Raw genomic sequence first — 21,916 nt, forward strand, 5'->3', positions numbered from 1 at the left:
AGAGCTGGTTAGATAGCCAGGTAAACAGGTAAATCTAACGGAGGCTGATTGGGGTGTGTCTACAATTACATTTATTTCTGTTTTTCACATTTTGAGTCCTGATGGGAGAGTATTAGAACAACACTAAATATATATCATAAAGAGGTTATGTCATTTTATGTCCAACAAATCCCAGGTAAAATAAATATGTAAATAAATGTATTTATTTCTCTTAGAATTTTATATAACTTATAAATGTATTTCTAATAAAATGTATTTATTTTACAGTAATATAAATTCTAATAAAACATTTTTAAAAATCATTCTATTATGAGACAACAGATCAGGGGCCAGGGTCCTGACGTTCTCTGTATAGAAATAAACACACTTGTTCATGTGTCAGGGGAGTTTTTGTTTTAAGAGTTTTTTTTTTTTTTAGCTTAATTTCTTAGTTACTGATATGATATGCAGGCACACAATCATTATGGTTTTCATCCATCCATCCATTTTCATTCACGCTTTGTCCCCGCTGGGGTCGCAAGGGATGCTGGTGCCTATCTCAGCTGTCTACGGACGAGAGGCGGGATACTGTACACCCTAGACAGGTCGCCAGTTTTTCACAGGGCAACACGGAGATGAACAGGACAAACAACCATTCACACACACACACACCTAAGGAGAATTTGAGAAGCCATTTAACCTAACAGTCATATTTTTGAACTGTGGGAGGGAGCCTGAGTACCCAGAGAGAACCCATGCATGCTCAGGGAACCCAGAACCGTCTAGCTATAGCTATTAGGCACCAGTGCTACCCACTGAGCAGCCCATTATGGCTTCCAGACAAGCAAAAATAACTAAACAAGTATATTGATATAAAAATAATACTCAAGTGTGCACAAGAATAACACATCCACCAAATTGCTGCTGTTGGAATAGACCTGGAGCTGTCATGATCTTGGTTGGCATTGATGACTGGATTATTGGTTAATTTCATTCAGCTGTCGAACTCTGCCCGGTTTCTTATAACTAATCTGATCTACCTGCTCCTGGCTCTATTTAAGGCGCTTGCATCCAGTCATCATGGCTGGATTATTCTTGAGCCAGCGGTGAGAGGGTTTTTAATGAACCTTAGTGTTCTGATTTCCTGATCCTGACCTGTTCTGCCTCCCAACCACTGAGTCTGCCTGTTCCCATCTGAATGATTTGCCTGAACTGTCTTTGGGCTCCTGGAACTCTTAATCTGCCTGTTCTGATCTGTTTGTTTCTTACAATTATATCTTTCTACTCCTTACGTTTTAAAAATAGACTAGTTGGTTTTGTTTCATTTAAGCCCATTTTCGTAATAGCTTGTTGGTGTTTAAAAAGAAAATAAAACATAACTTGTTCACCAGATTTGTAAAAGTTATCACTGACCACTGTTGCCATTAGTTGAAAAACTATGTGTTAAAAAAATTATGTGTGAGGAAATTATCATCCAGAATTGTGGACAAATGTTTGTTCGATAAGCTACTGCAGTAAAGCATCGGTCCTTAACATTTTTTTCCTGCATTTCTTTTACTTCTATATATAAACAGTTTATAAAGTAGCTGTACTTTGACACAAAGATCAAAACTTAATTTAAACAGCTTAACAAATCAATACAGTACATAACCTATTATTGTGTTTTCATCTGTGTATTTCTATATGCTTATCCAATGTCTATTTTCTGTTCTGCCTGCTATAACTGTATTCTTCAGACTTGAGGGTAAATGCAGACTCGAGCTTTGAAGTTTGAAAGGTCCCATTAGGAGGTAAGATTTCTTATGAATATTCGGTAGAAGAGTCATAAGAGCACAGCTGTTGGAGGCTTTCCAGCTGGCAAGCCCCCTTTTGTGGCTGTATTATAAAGTTAAAGAGGTATGACTTCTAAATAAATATCCTGTTTTTATTGCCAGTATCAAGTTGTTGGTTTTTACTAAAATAGTTAGGGAAACAACAATTTACAATATAATAACAAAAAGCACAAATACATTTAACATTATTTCTTATAATTTAAATATGAGTTCAAGTTTCTGTAAAAAAAAATTATTTATGTTAATGTCTTTATTTTGTTTTAGACTAAGTTGTTTGTTACAGAGATACCACTCTGTTTAAAACAAAAACAAACACAGTATACATATACTTTAATTTGGTCATGTCTATTCTTGTTTTTATACCCTCAAAGGTTTTTAATGCTTATTTTAGTCAGATAATGTTTAAAAAATCTATTAAACTTTTCAGGGCTTCCAAAGATGAAGCCACTGAAGGAGCTCTCAAGTTCTGCAACAGCTTCATGCAAGGGGTGGGAGACATTATCCAACAGAAATGTTAATTTAATTAGGATCCTTTTGTTTCCCACCTCCTGCACTGAGTCCAGAGGGCATCCAATCACAGAGCTGGCCTTCCTGATCAGCTTATCCAGCCGCTTTCTCTCAGCTACAGATAAGCCATTGCTAAAACAGACAGCTCCATAGAAAGTGGCTGATGCAGGGATGGCTTTAATAGGTTGCTTAAGCTCAATGGTCCTCTTTAATTTAAGATTCTTTAAGAGATGTTTGACTAAAATTAATAGCTAAACAAAGTTTTGTTTTTGTTCTGATCATTGATGTTCAGCACAAATACTGGCAAGTACAATGAGTGTGCCAATTGCTAGGTGGAGCAGTATTTCTGCTATGTTAGTGTAGCCCTGGAAGAAGTTAATTTTGTTACAAATGCCATTATTGCTTTCATTTTTGTTTTATTGCTGATGGTTAAGAAAAGTAGCAGTTTTTTTTTTTATGTAATCTTCAACAGTTCCAGAGGGGGGCAGTCTATCTCTAAGAGAGACTGAAAAAAATAAATAAGTGATACTGCATTTTCTTTTTGGCATGAGCAACATTTACGAATACTTCTCCGTTTTGAGAAGCTGCTGTTTTTTGTTTTTTTTTTGGAGTCACTTAAGAGCTCATTCTACACCTTGGCTCGGGAATGGTGTAACATTAGCCAAGGTACAACCTTGGTGGTCTTCGTCTTTGTTATGCTAAGCCTATCAATAAACAACAACAGCATATAACCGGCCAGAATAGAAAGTGAATTTGGCAAGGCTGTATACTCTGCTGCCACAGTTAATTGTGTCTCTTTCACTACAATAAAACGTAACCACCTTAACAATAGCTAAAGGGGTTAGTGCCTGGTTAGTACGCACATATGTGCTTAAAGATTAAACAGGTATGGTTAGTGACCTCACAGCAGTATGATACACCCGCAGAAACAGTAACTACCATTTACAGGTGATATTAGATAAAACAGGTTTTGATTTCTTAATAATATATATTTTTATTCCATTATATCTCTTTGGGAAGCCCATTTACTTGTGGAGTACCTTTAACCACAGAAGATTAAAACTTCTAAGAGTAATTCCTTGGGTTGCACCACCATTTCATCTTTTTTTAAGAGGGCCAGATGTTGGCCTTGAAGTTTCTTTCATGTTTTCAGACAGGTTTCCAGAAGGTGAAATTTGAGGTCATAAAGATTATTTAGTGATAATTTCTCTGAAATCTTTAAAAGGACAGTTTTTTACTAGTGGGTTTATACCACTAGTATTGCTTATTGTCTTTCAAGTTCTAAAATATTTCTAATGTCTAATTCCCTTGTAATGTCCTTTTTTGAAACTCTGGGTCATTTGGGTAATTTATTGTTAATTGCAGAGGGTTTTCATGTTAAGAATGTGAAAGAATTGCTAGAGCAGAAAAATCCCTTAAGAAAATGCCCAGATTGTACATGTTCTTTGCCACCAAGAGATCTGTCCCATTACTAGTAAAGATTATGGCATTCTAAAACACCCAAACAACACATGAGGCACATCTATAAATAATGAGGAACAAATACATATTAGTTGAGCTGTGTTTAGTTGATCTTGTTCTGTTCCTTTGATGAAGGTTTCACTGTCTGCTAACAATACTTTTTTGCCGCTCACTGCTGCCATCAAACAAACAACTCTTATCATCATCATGTTGTAGACTCATTGTCATCATTCATTTTCATAACTGACAGCTTGCCATTTTATTTTAATAACAACTGGAGAGACATAAAATGACTTTTTCAGAGTCCCACAAATCTACCCTAATGATGTGCTTCATTATTTGTTGCTTAGTTTCAGGCTAGTATGAAAGGGCATGTACAGTTAATTAGATTTGAACAATGTTCCTTTGATTTTTCTATTTACATGCATTTTGTAAGACTGAACTATAGTTAGATATTCAGGTTAAAATCAGTCACAGAAAAAAAATCTTTACATTAGGATAGCACTCTTAGTTCCTATGTTAAAAGAAAATCAGTCAGTGTTGTGAGGCAAATCAGATAGTGTTACAGAAATGTCGAGAGAGGCTGTGTGGTGGATGTTTTCTCAGAATGAGTGTGCAGGACCGTGCAGTAAGGGGCCGAGGACGGGGGCTCATGGCTCTCTGCTAAGGTCCGGTCCAGTCAGTGGCCCAGTAATCGAAACTTCATACCCATCCCCAGATAATGGTCCAATGAGCCGCAGGTGTACAGGGAGGCCCAACGAAGACAGGACACCTCCTGGTGGTGGAGAAAAGGAAACACACCACCAGACCACACAAACTGGATTCCTAACAGAGCTGCGGTTTTCCACTTGGTCCTAGCGCTCCACGAATGTGTGTAGTGTAGTGTAACATTATTTTTGGACAGTAAAACCTGCAGGGGACCAAAACGGAAGTTTGAAAAAGTGCAGGGGACATAAAACCCCCCAATAAGAAAATACATCCATGTTCTGTACTTTGTTGTGTTAATGTACATATGAATTTCATTTCTTACTGTGTTCATGACACAACTCACATTATACTTTCTTTATCTTAATTTTATATTTATTCTGTCAGTCTTACAGATTTGATAGAGAGAAAGAAACACAACTGAGGTAGAAAAGAGAACAAAATAAGGCTTCAATCCTCAAAACTTCTGGAGTCTTCATTGCTTTTAACTATCTTTGTAGCTGTACAAAGCTTTGTATTGCGAGGACAGAATATGATGCATTCAGTTTTTTCATTTAGTAAAACAAAATTTTTCTTTATCTGTTATTTAAATAAAGAGAAATCTGTATTGGATTTACAGGAAGGCTGCTTTCCCCATCGAGACGTTTTCCTTGTGCAGCAGGTAAACATCCGATTTAATTCTACGCTAATTTCTGTGTAGCTGTCATTAACACAACTACTATTCTCCAGTCTCCAGCCATTTTGGAAGTGGGACGTTAACTTTTTCTTCTCTTTTTTTTTTCTCTCGTCATTTCCACTTATTACTGTTTATTGGTTACTGCCCCTTTGTGTTTTTGTTGAGAACTGCACTACATCCACGTCAACTACAAAAGTGCGTTTCTATGAGCTGCTTCCTTCATGCACACAGACCAGAGCAGAAACCAAACGTGTGATCTTGGACTTATGACACTTTTATGTATTACTGTTTCGAGATGGGGGAAACTGCTAGGGGGATGGTGGGCTTGTGGTTAGGGCCTTGGAATCCAGAGGTGCTGACTTATAGCCCCACTCACACAGACGGCCACTCTGGGTCCCTAAGCAAAGACCCTTAACGGCACGCTGCTCCCCGGGAGCAGCACAATGGCAGCTCACTGCCCCCCCAATGGGATGGGTTAAATAAATACAGAGTTAATTTCGTTGCTCTGTACTTGTGACAGTGTAATGACAGTAAAAAAAAAAAAAAAAAAAAAAAAAAAAAAAAAGAAAAGATTAGGTCCTGGAGTGTGAATTCAATGAAGTTGCCATTTGATTCAGAGAGTGAACTTGGTTAAAATGGAGCAGCATTAGATGGAGGAAGAGCACAGTGGAGAGATCTTCAGAGGCTTGGAGATTTGACTGGAAGGGAACCTGGGAAGTAGCAAACATAAGCTAAGTACAGAGTTTGGATTCACAGATATAACATAGATAAGAAGACTTCAAGGAGATGAGAGGCATGCCACACTTGGTTAACACTGGACTGGCAGCAGACTATCTTTAAAGCTACAGTGTGTAATTTGAAGTGGCATCTAACGGTCAGACTATGCCCCCTGAAACTGACATAAACAACCCCACTCAGTGCCTCTCCCCTCCAACAATATGGAGGCCATCGTGGAACGTCCGCTTTACCTTTCTCTTCAAGTGATGACAAGGTTTGTTTACATTAGATCAGCCATTATCAACCTTGGGGTCCCTGACCCAAATTGGTGTCCTAAGATGGTTTCTGGGGGTCACCAAAAATTGAAAATTAAAATGTGATCTGATTTTAGAAGGACAGTGAGAGGTTGTTCTCAAACAGGCATCTTATGAGTCAAAACCAGTTACTGTCATCCAAAACTAGGCTGCACCATAACAGCAGCAGAAAACCTGTCCAGTAAGGTCACAGCATTTAAGGGAAAGGTGGAGTGGTTGGCTGTATGAGTGGATGGAGGAAGTGTTGAAATGTTCCCAGAGCTGGACGTCTTTATGGAGAGTTATGACATAACCATTCAAACTATGAAAGGAATTATTGCCTCTCACCTCAGGAGCCAGCTTGAAAGGTTCAATAAGTATTCCCCAAATTATGCGAGGCACATTAAGGACTGCTAGTTTTCTGCATGTATGCTGGGAGAGTTTTGGTTGTCAGTAGCAACAGAGTACGCAGCACTTTCAAAAGCAGCAACTGATTTATTGTTTCCATTTGCATCCACATCTATATATAAAAAGACCTTTCCTTAACTGAAATACATGAAAAACCAATACAGATCACTGATCCTCAGTGTTGAGAGGGATCTCCACGTAGCTGTGTCTAACATAAAGCCAAGAATACAGCTGCTCTGTTCAAACTAGCGGGGCCAGGGGTCATGTTAAATAGTTGCAGAAAAACATATCTGCTTTTGACCAAGAAGTTATGTTTTGTTTAGGTTCTCAGAAACAGATATGTTTACAATTAAACAAGGGCTGCTTTAAAGTTTAGCACATGCAAAAAGAAAATAAGGTTTACATTATTTGTTTAAATTAGAACCACAAAATGATTAGATGTAGTAACCATTGTTTGGAAAGTTAGCAACGTCATGCTGATTTAAGTTTTTGAAAAAATCCCAATGTTTTTCAAAATAGGATTATAAAGAGACTGCTGATTTAAGTTTTTGAATAAATCCCAATGTTTTTCAAAATAGGATTATAAAGAGACTAATAGCTGCAGTGAGTTCATAGGTGCTTGTGTGGTTCTGTAAATGCAAGTAGGATATATGTCTCAGGCATTGGGAGTTGGGGTAATGAACAGTGGTGTATGTTAAATCCAGGGTTGAGAACCAATACATAAGATCACAGCATAGAATCCATAAATTCTTTAACATTGTTGTCTCAAGTACATTGACAAGTATAACAATTAGGAGATGATAACGCATAATGTATTGACCACTGTTTTAGTAAAAGATAGCAGAGACAAGCTTTTTTAATAATAATTTGTCAACAGTAATAATGCTGACAAAGGATAAAGCAGGGAATGCTCATTGATGTTTGAAAGGTGGCTAATCAAAAATGCAACAACGGGCACTTGAAATCAGTTGTCTTGCTGGTCATAGCCATTAGCAGTCTAGTTTACATAGATTTTATAAATAGTATTTTAGGCCTAAATTGCCACAGTCCAATTCGTGCATCATGGCAATCTCTACTGTGACTAATTTGTCAGCTCTACGCTGCCGTAGCGAAAAATATGTCTGCCTCCACAGATAGAATCGACTCCTTAGTATTTAGAAATAACAATAATTAAGGCAAAGTAAACATAAAGATTGAGACTTTCAGTTTATGGGCGATAATAATTAACATACGTATAGATGATATATTCTATTTATTATTACACACTGTACTGTACCTTTAAGGTCTCCTTGATAAGGCTCAGATGAAGAACACCTGTCAGCATCAGCTAGGGAAAAGAAAGATAACCAGAGGCAAAAAGTATAAATTAGATTTTAGGAAAGGAGCAAATTATTGATTTAATGTAAAAATGTGCCACAGAGCTACAGCCAGGCATATGGGGCATCACTGCGTTGCTATAGCAATGACAACTTTCCATTTTCAGTGTATGGAAGAGGTTGTAGTATGCTCACTTACTCCCCCTGTCCCAGCATCAATCAAGGTCCCCTCCACAGTGGCAAGTGTGAGTTAATTGGGAATGACACTCAACAGTTAAGAGGTAGTACATAATTTTTGTACATAGTACATAGTCTTCCATGCCCCAAAAGACACTTCTTCTACGTGGTCTCCCAATTGGTCAGTAAAATTTACCAAGCTCATGTACACCCTAAAGGCTTCAATTGAAAGTACTGTAAAATATGTTTAACTTGGTGTGAAACAAGATTTGGTTAATCTGTGATTAATCACTATAAGCCAAAAGCACCCTTTGAGACATTTACCCAAAAGTGTGATCAACAAAGGAAGGGACTGCTGAGATATCTGACAGTGCCCTTGCACCAAGCTGATCTCTCATTTGCTATTCATAATATATTATATTTAGGATTAGCAAGCTTTATCTTGAATGAAAATTATTAAAACAAAGGAGCATAGTAATATTTATGATATCACCAGATTTCCTTTTTCAGTATTTTTTTAATTCCTTATTTCGATACAGTCTTACCATGGAGAACCAAAACTGACATAGTTAAAAATAAAAGCTGACATAATAAAAAACATAAAATAACAGGATTATATCGAATAATCAGGTTTTCCTTTTTTGTATACATGCACTGTTCTTCAAGAAATGCATGTAAAGTAATTATTAGTGTGTTTTTTGATGTATATTGTCCATATATTTACCATGTGGGTGTCTGTTGCTAAAAGACCTCCTCCAGCTCCAATGCAGTCTAATACTGAGGGTGATAGTTGTTCTCTATTTTAGATGTGACCGTGGCCAGCCCTTTTTAAAATAGATCATGCTAAATAAACTGAAAGATACACACACAACTTTATAGCACTGTTGAGGATGAAATGTCTATCAAGTAAGGAATTGAGGAAGTCATAGCACCCAGAGAGAACCCATGCATGCACAAGGAGAACAAGCAAACTCCATGAAGAAATATCCCGGGCCAGGAATTGACCCCAGAACCTTCTTGTCACAAGACAGCAGCACTACCCACTGCTTCAATGTGCCACGTCTATTCTGACTTAAAAAACAAGAGATGGTGTGATCTTACACTTATCTTCATTGAGCTTAAAGTTAAACTTTAAGCTCTTTTGTTATTATTGATATTACCTTTCCATTTGATTTGTAATAATTTTTCCTTCTGCTGCCAAATCGAGTGAGGTTGGCTACAGTCCTTTGGATCTTACATTTCTAAACAATTACTGTAACCGTATTCAGAGAAACATCAAACTGCTTCATGATGGTCTTATAACCTTTATCTTTAACATGCTTGTACAATATATAACTGTATTCCTATTCTCCTTTCCTTTGCTTTCCATGGTCCATGCTGAGTGTGGGAAGCACGAGTTTACCAAACAGCACAGTAATAACATGTAGCTTTATATAAAGGCAAACTGACTGATTAAAAGATAGGAGACATCTGCGATGCAAATATATCTCAGATTGTGATTTAAAATGTACCTTTGGTCACATTAATTTTAATCTTTTCTACAGGTACCATCATTTTTTGTCCAGTTTATTTAGTTTTTTGTTTTTTTTTAAACACGCCATTGCAGAATGGTTAAAAAGCAAGGTCTGATTTTCATTTATTGATTTTCAATGAATTATTTCTGTGACCATTGTGGATTTTTTCTCAATAAATGACAGACAACAAGAAATTTGTACATGCTTGAATACCCTATTTTCACTTCCTCAGTTTTACCTTGTGTATGAATTGTGTTCAAGGTACTATAATGGTGTTGCAGTTGAATTACGAGCATGAATTAAGTCATAAACCATGTACTTGCCTGGGAATAGCCACTCTAAATCAAGTGATGAAATACTAACTGTTCTGTACTGTGCAGCAGTGACTTTAAGACTGTAATTTCACAAATGCGGTTGCCTGCTTCTCATCAATATCAGATAGGCCAAGACATGATAAGCTATGTGAAATCATAATTTGAAAGGCTCTGCAATCCTCATTAAAGCCTAAAACGGAAATTATATTTGCCTTTTGTGCAGGGGAATATGTAAGTTTATAGTGAATGTGCTGTAATATTTTAATGGAACACATATGTCAAGAGTGCATTTCTAGAACATTGTGGTGGAGATAGATGTTATGTAGAAGGAATAGCATTAATATCATGCTGACCTTGATGATACAGTGCAGTGTGTTTTGATCATGTCTTGTTAAATAGGTCACGGGCAACAAAGACATGTTTAAAATATCCTGAACTATGTTTTTTGGGGGGGATTAAATAGTAGTGCTAGAGATTAAATATTAATTCATCTTTAGATATAATACTATATACTCTATTATTATATAGAACTATACTATAGTTTTATACAATAGTACTATAGTATCTATGGTATCACCAATTGTGTAACATATACAATAAAGCCCCTAATCTTATGATGCCTAATTGGATAGTCACTATCCTTTATTTCTTTGAGTGATTAAATGAATACCATGGTGAGGCACTGTGATACCTTCAGGATCATTCAGATCTGTTTTGGAACCATTACAAATTAAATGCATTCTTTTTCAATTTAAAACACCTTCTTGTTTTTAAGATGTTTTTTGGAACTTTCCATATTTGATATAATAATTAGGCAAAGAATTAGTCAATCTGTTGAGATTTTTGTTCATCGCATTGCTCTTAAATAAACACATCCTCAGAAAATTCATTTTTTTATACATTAAAAAAAATATAAAGCTGACTAAAACCTTCTCCATTATTAAACTGTTAATTTTTTTAGGTTTCTGACACCATATTGAACCATGCAAAACACAGGTTTGCCTTCACAAAGCCTAAGAAGGGTGAAATTTATGTACAAAGTTAACCTGCACATGAAATGAAGTTGTTTTCATTAAGTGTTTTTAGAATGTCTTTTGTTGTTGGCATTATATAATTATACTGGTGTGATAAATTAGTATACTTTTGATTGGCTTTGGTATATATCTATTTTTAAAAAATGTGTACTAATCAGAGAAATATGGGAATATTTTAAAACTTCAGTAATTCAATCAATGCATCGCATTGGTCTTTGTGATAGTTGGTATAATTATGATAATGTTGCTAACTATCATTAAAAATTTTCCATGATTGGGGTGTGAAAGCATATAACTGCTTTGATGATTTAGTGTATCTGGCTTTTAGCAGTGGGTATGATAAAACAATTCTGTATTGCAACTCGTCGGTGGACTTGATCTACCTGAAACCTTTTTGGAGGCAAGTACTGTGTCTTACTTGGCATTTGTATGTGCTTATTTTTCAATGCGCTGGGAGACATTCACTTCAAGGAAACAAATTCCAATTCATAAACAACCCAAGGACAGTAGAAAATATAAAAGCAATAAAAGATATCCAGGAGATAGGGCCTATCTGCAGTCATCAGTCTGCAAAGCATGCATCAAGCTTTGTCCTTGAGACATTTTCTTCTTTTCCCTCTCTCTCTCTTATACTTACTCCATCTTATGAAAAAAATGTGATTAAACCATTCTGCTGTAGAAAAAGTAAGCATTTTTTTTTCAAAGAGCTATTATTTTTGAACCTGTCGAAGCAACTGCCTTGCTAGCTACACACTATGTCTTCTTGTTGGTATTATTCTAATTCTTATTTTCATCACATATTTCTAAAGCCCTTTAGAAAGCCTTTGTTAGAACAAAGTGAGTTTATTCCATTCAAAGAAGTTGCAGCTAGAAATTATGGAATTATATAGAAGCATAAATCTGCCACCAAGATAGAGTTTGATAAGGCTATATGTTTTAAAAATTTTTATTGTTCTAATAATATATTTTTTTGCTTGTACAGTTAACTATCATGTTACAATACTTTTACATTTGAAGAGCAGAATATGTTGTTACAATATCCTAGAAAATACACATTTCGACAAGATATTATTTGTTGATATTGATATATTGTTAATACTATATTGCATTCGTTTGGTTTTGATTTATGTGAAAGTCAAAAATATAACCTTAGAAAATGTTTTCTTGTTTGCATGTTCACCCTGACCACGATTTCGATACTGAGAAAGTGACTTAAAGTTCATTTTATTCTTATTTTGAGGGTTTTAAGAAGTGCAGCAAAGCTAAGCAACCTGCAGACGTGCTTTTAGCTACTGTATGCATGTGGCACAATTATGGCAATCTTAACGAAGCAACTAAAAAGCAATGCTTGCAAGGGATGCACAGCAACTGTCACTGGACTTGAAAATTCTGAGCTGTTCTGTCAAGTTGTGTCCCAACAACCATTCAGGAACTGGGTGTGTCTGTGATAAAGGGTCAAGGAGCACAGCGGAGATGAAATGTTTCAATCCAAATAGGTGAAGGAAGGAATACTCTTAAGAGGTTTGTGGGCATGTTTTAAATAAGCTATTTTAATATAGCTCTTATACAGTAAAGACTGTTCAATAATTTAACATTGGCCATTTTATTTTTTTATTGTATGGGGTAAATATTTAGCCAATTTTGTCTTTGCTTAATCCTGTAAGGGTCCAGATGTATCTGTAAAAAATGTCACAGTACTGTGTGTTAAAACATGACCAGCCAGAATGGAGGTACATTGTTGTAGTATGTTTCCATGGAGCTTGTCGTTCCTGTCCGTTATTGTGAAATGCTGCATTTCAGTTGCCGACAGAAAATACTCTGAACACAGACAGCTGCCCCTTTTCTGAGTTGCTGATGGCTAAAGTAGATGAGCAGAAAGGAAAAAGAAATGTGCAAACTATTGGTGGGAACTGTCCCCGCCGTGCTGAGATGGTGGGGACATATTCACACCGGTCCTTCAGAAAGTTAACACGTGTGCCTTCACCAGAAGTAAAACAGGATGATAAATATCAATGGTGAAAGGACAAAATAAAGTAGCAAAATACTGAATGATAAGAAGCAATAAGCAACACTTAAAGGTATAGGAGGTTGAAGAAAAATCTGCACCCAGATAGAGAAGAAACATATCTTTATGGAATAAAAGAGCTAGAGATGAGTAGTTGTATTTGTGTCCAGTACTTGATGAAACTGTTTTATTATTCATGCATGTGCAGCATGTTTTACTATGCCATTATGTTTTATATCTTTGCACCACTTTTGGACACTACAGTTAGAAAATGGTTAAATATACATTTCCTTATGCTTCGAACACTGCCTCAATCCAGACTTTTTGTGGTTTTCATATTAGTTAGGACTTGAATGCAGTACTGTCTTAAGTAGTTCTCAGCAAACAATTTGTTCTCAACCACTTTGTGAATATTGGGAAATGTGTCCATTATCCTAAATAAAGGGAAAAGTGGATTATTGTCTCTGCAATGGGGGAGAAAATCCTATTTAGGTCGCTGTAAGGAACGATAATAACACTCAGTGTTATCATATTTAAATCACGGTCTTTGTTTTATGGTGGTCACTTGTTTGTAAGATATTATATATTATTGGAAAAATATACATTTATATATATTATTGAAGTAAATACTTTTAGATATTAACATTACTAGAATGGCAAAAGATACACATTACTGGTGCACTGTTACATTTTTTCACTTTCATTTTTTTTAGATCAGCAGTTTCTGAAATACTCAGACAAGCCCTTCTGGAACCAACAATCATGCCACATTCAAAGTCACTCAAATCACCTTTCTTCCCCATACTGATGCTCGGTTTGAACTGCAGGAGATTGTCTTGACCATGTCTACATGCATAAATGCATGTAGTTGCCGCCATGTGATTGGCTGCTTAGAAATTAAGTGTTAATGAGCAGTTGGACAGGTGTACCTAATAAAATGACCGGTGAGTGTATATGGTAGACAGAAACAAGAGTGGAGTAATCAGCTAATTGGGAGCAGGTGTGGACATAAGCAGCTAAAAAAGGAGTCAATGGGAAAAGAGAAGTGAACCAGGGGGCAACAAAGAGCAACCAGGGAAAACAAGGTTTAACTGTAACTTGTGAGGAACTTAGATAAGAGCAAAAGGGAATAAAACTAATGACAACAAAAAGAATTAACCAAGGGAAAAACTAGAGGATAAGAGAAAGACCTGGAGATAACTAAAGCCATGGAAAACATAAGCTAAGGATAAAAGAAAGAATAACTAACCAGAACTAGAAAAATAAATAAAAAACAGCAACAATTATATAATTCTTGTCATGACAAAATAAAGCATAACTGAGAACCCAAAATAAAACTTACAGAACCAAAAAGTGCAGAGTGGAAGATCATGACAATTAGATCTTCGGTTAGAAGCTTAAAATGGCAAAAAATAAATAAATCAATCAATAAATAAAATAAAAAATAAAAAACTTTCACTGTTTCAACTGTCAGTTTTGTTTTATGCCTTAAAGCAAATTGCTTTTAAAAAACATTCACTGGATCTCATGATTAGGCAAGTACAGTAAGCTGTTGCTGAGGTATGTGTAGATTAATTCAGAGGTAAAGGCTGCATGTTGTCTGTCTTTTAACATGTGTTTTTTATTCGTAGAAACCAGATTTTCTTCTATTTAGGAATTTTTTTGTTTTCAAATTTTGTATTGAAAATACAAAAAAAAAAACGTGTTGTACAGTATGCTATCCTCTAAATTATAAATCTTTAACAATTCCTAGAAATTACCGTGAAATCCAAAGAGTTATGTCATATATATTACAAAAAAAGAAAAAAGAAAAAGTGTTCTGACCAACAACAGACTGAAACTGCCACCGAATTGGCATCAAAGTGAGATCATTGCATGGGTCCAGTAAGCAAGTATTGTTAAAAAGCAGGATGCATGACCTTTCTTGACATAGACTAAAGGACACATTCTAAATAACCCAACCACTTGATCAGGGAGCTATTTATGACCCGTTTTTACTCTCAAGATAAAAAAAAAAAAAAAGCTTGGACCTTGATACATTAAAAGTATCTTTTTATTATTAACATATCTGCTTGTTTGCAGCTCTGAGCTTATTCAAGCAAATCCTTGTAGGTCTCTTGGTCATTATTAAAATTAGGTAATTTTGCTTGTGTTTGCAGATTGGCATAATTTTAGAACTTTAGCAAAAGAGCTGGACACTCCCATAAGCACTGTTTAGTATTTGCTTGGCTTAGCAAATCAGCTTCTAGATTTACTGCCCATTTCCCCCCACTGTTATCTTATAAGTCATGTCCCTCAGTTATCCACCTACACTCTCAAGTGCTTAATTAATTAGTTTTTATATAAGCACCCATTCATTTTAGAAGCTTCAACATTTAATCTGTGCAGTGCTTAAGGCACCTAATGCAGCTGAATGCATGATTTGGAGCAATGGTGTGTTTTAATGATAAATGACTACTATTAATGCTCAAATTTTGGATGAAAGAAATATGATAAATATATTATGAAATTACACTGAAGTCGGATGAATCCATATTATCTTTGTGTGAATTTCAGAACAGTCAAGCTAACTGCTGTATATTTCCATCAAGAGAAGTGGCAGAGACCTGAGGAATTTATATTGGGTTACAGAAACTTTAAAATCTGTATATGTTCTCATATATGTCCTTATTTAACAAACTGAATTTGAAGCAACCGAAACTTGATATTAAGACCTTTTTTAATGGAATCATTACAGCAGATGTGTCTGTTTTTTGTCCATCAAAAAGTTTTTCAAACACTTCATTTGAATAATGCCTTATTTGCTCAGTAGTGACTTGTTTACTCTTACATGGTGACATGTATTGATCCCTCCAAGTTGCATATCACTAAGGACTCAGAGGTCTGCTCAACAGTATCCCTTCAGTGCTAATAAGTAGGGAGCAAGTGCTTCTTGTGACTGTCTTCGCCTACACTAACTGTATCCAGCTAGTCTAGAGATTGAACTGATGACCTTTATTTAAAGTACTGAAAAGCTGCCATGCATTTGCTCCTCTCCTAAGATTAAAGTTCAACTGCTTGACTGCAGGTGGAAAGTGCTGTGTATCATGTTATGATGTTGTACTGCAAAGCATTGTGCATGGGGCACCATATGAACTGTGCTGAATATTTTTCATTAACTGTGTATTAAGGTCAAAACATTAGCCGGCTACATAAGTGTCAAAAATGCATTCTCCTATCTAGTCTTTGTTTCTGTTATCTGCTTTCAAATTTCTTTTATATATATATATATATATATATATATATAGGAAAACATTTGAACAATATGCAAGGTAAGTAAGAAAAGGTTTTACACATTTGGAAATTAAAGATAAATGGCAAAAGTTGTGCTCTTGAGGAGATTATTGCAAATGTTTTTTTTCTTCTCAAGAAAATGGAAAAGGTATCTTTACACAAGTATTGCTTTATAGAAGGAATTAAAGAGAGTGCTTCCCCTAGCATTTTCGTAACCAAATTAACCCACCCCTTTCTCTTTCAAATCCTTAAGCTATGTCAATGAACAAAAATCACAGGAGGTTTTATAATGGAAGGTCACAATATTCTGAGACCAGGGCAGAGGGAAGGCTGGGTTATGTCAAATTATGTTGTGGCCTCTAGCAGCGCAAAACAAAATTACATAGAAGATTAGACTCAGCTAAAGCGTTGGTTGTTGGTGGGCTTATGGTTTAAAATCAAGATAAATGTAAGTAAAGGGTGTATTCAGGGAAAGAATGGAAACCTTACATCTCTATAAAACACCACAGGCACACATTTTCTCAGGTCAGCAGCAACATTTTTTATTGTCTCTGGCTTTTTTTATGCAATGTGCTGAGCTCAATATTATCATAAATGGTCAGTTTTCCTTGTCAAATACAAATCATCATGAAAAAAAAAATTCAGAGTGCCCAAGCTAAGCAGTTGTCTTAAAAAGATAAGAAAATAAATAAATAACTTGTCTTTGAAGCGCTGTGGGTTATATCTCCAGTCAGTTGCATTAACATCCCTTAGAAAGTCCATAGATAGATTTACAAGACTGATGTCAGTATAAAAGATATCACATTCAAAGGGCTCTCTTCAAAAGGAAATCCTTGCAGGTAATTGCTTATCTTCGTCAGCATGGCTAATGATAACAGAACATTTTAAGGTGGTTTAATCTAGATGTGGATCAGTCACGAATCTTAAGGAACTATGCGGTCATTATTCAGAATTCAGTCGCTAAAATAAAGATTAAAGAAACCAGCTTACTGGTTATTTCATTTTGATTTACTCATATATTTCAGTTTTCACTCATGGGATACATTAGTCGTTACTATGTTACTAATTGACTCAGAGAGTAATTAAAGAAAAAAATCACCTAAACTCAATAATAATACATATATATGTAACTGTTTATACAGCATAGTTAACATAAAACACATTAATACCAACCGGTAAAATAAGTACTCAAATGCCTAAATATTTCAACATTTTTTCACTGTTCCAATATGAATTTAACCTAAATATTCCAATATATTTATCCATCAAGCAACTTCCGGAAATTATTTATAAAGCTGTACTTTTTCTGCAATTAGTAATGTTATAGCCTTAATCAAAGGTCAATAAATCCATGTCTTTCTAAAAATGAATAAACACATTGCTCCATTATGGAAAAAGTTTTTATTTTATTTTCGAATTTATCATATTAAACTACAACAGTCATATGTGCATTAGTATTCATAGCCTATGCTTAACACTTCTTTAATCTCGAAGCCCATAGTCTTTTTGAAAATACTAGAAGTTTAGCACACCTATCTTGACCAAGAGGCTAGTCGATCTAGTAGTTTAGCCCCTTCTTTGCAGTAAATATCAAGCTCCATCATGTTTAATAGAAGATGTCTTTGCACAGCCATTTTCAGTTCTTTCCAGAGATTTTAATCGAAATAAGTCTGAGCGCTGGCTTGTCAACCTCAGGATGTTTCTGAAACGTTTGAGATGTTGGCTGTGGGCTCTTGGTCTTTGGCCTACTGAAAAATAAACTGTCACCCCAATCTTAGGTCAAGAGTGCTCTGGAGCTGGTTTTCATTTGGGATGTCTCTGTTTTTTGCTTCATTCATCTTTTCCTCTATCAAGATTATTGTGTTAGTTTCTGCTTCAAAATACTGACATGCCATGGCGCTTCCACCACCATGCTTTACTTTACATGTAGGGACATAAATGACCCGGTGCTGAGTGATACCTTATATTCACAAAAACAGATTTGATCTGACCACAGAGTTTTGTATTTCCTTGGTCTGACTCCTTTAAGTGTCTGCAGACTACACAAGGGCTGCCATGGCCGTTTTATAAAATAAATGCTTTCCTCTAAACACTATCAGTCAGGCTTGATTAGCTGATTGGCTCGTTGGAAGGTTCTACTCCCTTCATGGAGGAAGAAGCTCCAACAGATTGACCATGGGGCTTTTAATCATCTCACTCACTCTTCAGATCCTATATTAGATACACAATGGTTTGCAATTTTCAAAATGTTCCTTTAGTACTTTCAAAAATGTTCATGACATAGATCAACAAACAAGGGCAATATTTTAAAGACACTTTGTCTGTTGAGGATCAAATATCAATGACATAAGCATGAGTGATTTGTGGTAATGTGGCCTTTTTGTTAAGTTGTTGCATGTTTTCTAATTTTGGATTTTCTTTATTTTTGAACTTGTTTGCTTGTTTTCAATTTTGTGTGTTGCATGTTTTTTTGGATTTTGTTTGGAGGCCACATTGCCACACACACCTGGACACGCCCACAACGGCACAGGTGTTCCCAATCAACTAAGCAGCGTGCCGACTGGGACGCTGATTTAAAAAAGGGCAGCTGCTTGGTTGGAGGGACAGACACCGGACATGGGAAGGTTTGGTTGGGGAAGGCCGATCTTGGAGGGAGCCGGACGGAGCGAGTGAGAGGGAAGCAGCGGGAGAGCCTTGGGGACTGACGGCAGGAGGCCCGCCGGAGCGAGGTGGAGAGACGCGCACCGGAGAGAGAGACGCGCACCGGAGAGAGAGACGCGCACCGGAGAGAGAGACGCGCACCGGAGAGACGCGCACCGGAGAGAGAGACGCGCACCGGAGAGAGAGACGCGCACCGGAGAGGGAGACGCGCGCCGGAGAGAGAGACGCGCACCGGAGAGACGCGCACCGGACAGAGAGACGCGCACCGGAGAGGAGCGCGCCGGAGAGACGCGCACCGGAGCGAGCGAGGTGCAGGGACGCGCACCGGAGCAAGGTGCAAGGACGCACGCCGGAGAGACGCTCACCGGAGCGGGGTGCAGAGAGGCCCGTCATGGAGCGAGGCGCAGAGGCACGCTGGCGAGAGGCGCGTGTTGGAGGAGACCTCGCAGGCCAGCTACGCTGGAGAGGCCCACACGCGCAGCGTGCCGAAACGAGGACCCAGCGCTGGGGTGGACGGTGCCCTCCATTATACCCGCCAAGTGCGCGTCTTTTAACAGACTTCCCCATTGACTCTGCTGCTCTCCACCATCTGGATTTTTATCTTTTTTTTTAATCTTTTCTCTTTTATCTATCTTTTTTTTATCTTTTTCCTTTTAACGTATTTTATTGAACACTTTTAGCGAGCTCGTCTTTTTACGTAAATTATTGAACTTTTAATCTATTAAACTTTTTAAGGCCCTGCTCACAATCGCCGCAGTCTGTTTGGTTTTTATGTTTTTTTTTAAAGATGATCGCACCTCTCGGGTGCCACAGATTCCCTCCTCACATCACATCCCTGTGACAGAGATTACTTAAGCAGCCGTTCTCTCTTGCCTGGAGCTCTCAGGCCTCAAAAGAGGAGCCATATGGTGGTTTTCAGCTAAGGCTACGTATGTGACCACCAAATCCTCTCAGGAGAAGAGTCTTTTGTTTGCTGGCTGAATCAGACTACATCTGCTTTTGCCCCACTAGTTATGCCGCTGCCTTGAACTTTGAAACCGCCGGATCGTTACCCATTGGATTGGGTCAAACTCTAACTGAGCTCTCAATCAGGGGCCAGTTCATCAGCGGAGAGAGAAACAAAGACCGGGTTAATCAGCAGATTGGGAGCAGGTGTGAACAGAGGAGTCTGGAAAGGAGCTGGGGAAAATGAGACCAACACAAGAGGGCAACAGAGGGCAAACAAGAAATGCCTAAGAACTAATAAACATAAGAAAACATCACAAAATAGGAATTAAACCAATATCATAACAAGTACGTATGAAAAGCCATTATCGGTGGAGTCCCAATTTTACGAGTCACCATGACCACAGGCAAAAGGAAGTGCCTGTTTTATCCCAAAGGAACTAGAGATTTTATTGAAGAAATTAGAAAAAAAGAGAAAGAGACAATAGAGATAGCGTTAATTCACAACATGCCATCTCAAGGCACTTTACAGTTCACCAGATCATACAGTGAAATTGATTCAAAGTTTTCTATCTAAGGAAAACTAACTGATTGCATTGATTCATTGACTCAAAGGTAACTGTCACATGCAAGCATGCTTGTAACGACAGTGGAGAGGAAAATCAACTTTTTAACAGGAAGAAACCTCCAGCAGAACCAGGCTCAGTGTGAGCGGACATCTGCCAAGGCCGAGTGGTTCAAGGAGACAGAAGCAGAGATACAAAAGGCAACTGTAGAAGGCGGCCCTGTCCAGGAAACACACAGCCAGGCAGACGAGCTCCGAGCCAACTCCCATGTCAAACGATGAAGAAAGCACATCCAGTTAGTCACAGTCAGAGAAACAGGACTACACTGAAAAACAGACCGATCTCCAATATCTATAAACAAAGGTGTTGATGGCAGCAGCACAGCTGATATTTCTCTCCAGGATGATGTCACAGCCAAACAGGAACAGATGAGGCAAAGCTACTATGAGAAAAAGTAGTGCGCATAGCGTTAGAGATTGAACTAACAGATTCTGCAGAGAGGGAGAATAGAGATAGAATAAAGCGGGATGAAAAATGGGTCCCTGAGTCCTCCAGAAGTCTAAGACTATAGCAGCATAACTATAGAGATATCTCAAAACCTGAGCTTCTCTAACTATAAACTTACCCTTAAATAATAGTAAAAACTGGTAGTTGGTTCCACAGGAGAGGAGCCTGATAACTACAATATCTGCCTCCCATTCTACTTTTAGGAATTCTAGGAACCACTATTAAACCTCCAGATAGAGAGCAAAGTGCTCTGTTAGAACATAAGGAACAATCATATCTCTGATATAAGATGGAGTTGGCAAAGAAGAGGAAGGAAAAGCTGTTTTTACATTTATTAAAAGCATTCTTCTCTCTGTTGTCCCATTTGTAGATCATTAAAAATACAGTATTCCTGATCAAAATCGCACTCCTAGACTGAACTGTAATAATATATTACAGAAAATGAATATGTGTACACATTTTAAGTGTCTGTTTTGACAGTTATTAGCTTGACTGAATATGTATTTATGATAGAGTTTTCAACTAAACCTGAGTTTTCACTAAAACCTGCTTTGTGAAACGGACCCCGGATGTAAGCAGTTCTACCCTGGCAGCTGTTGTTTGCCCAGACTCTGAAAATAAATGATTTGGTTATGATGTGAAATAAAAATGAATACTGGCTGTGTTCATTTAAAAGGCAGAGAATAGGAAATGCAACAACAACAACAACAACACGACTCAGCTGTTGTAGGGTGTATAAGAGAGGGAGAGGAGGGGGAGTACAGGACACTGGTGGACAACTTTGTGGAGTGGTCCGAACAGAACCACCTCAGGCTGAATGTCAACAAGACCAGAGAGATGGTGATTGACTTCAGGAGAGAGAAGAGGTCTTCACAGCCACTACGGATTAGGGGGGAGGTGGTGGAGGAGGTGGAGGACTATAGATACTTGGGAGTGATAATTGACAATAGACTGGACTGGAGGTCTAACTCTGAGGCTGTGTACAAGAAGGGGATGAGCAGACTCTATTTCTTGAGGAAGCTGAGA

The sequence above is a fragment of the Cyprinodon tularosa genome, unplaced genomic scaffold (genome assembly GCF_016077235.1).
Source record: "Cyprinodon tularosa strain WSP-4 unplaced genomic scaffold, ASM1607723v1 ctg984, whole genome shotgun sequence".
Lineage (NCBI taxonomy): Eukaryota > Metazoa > Chordata > Actinopteri > Cyprinodontiformes > Cyprinodontidae > Cyprinodon > Cyprinodon tularosa.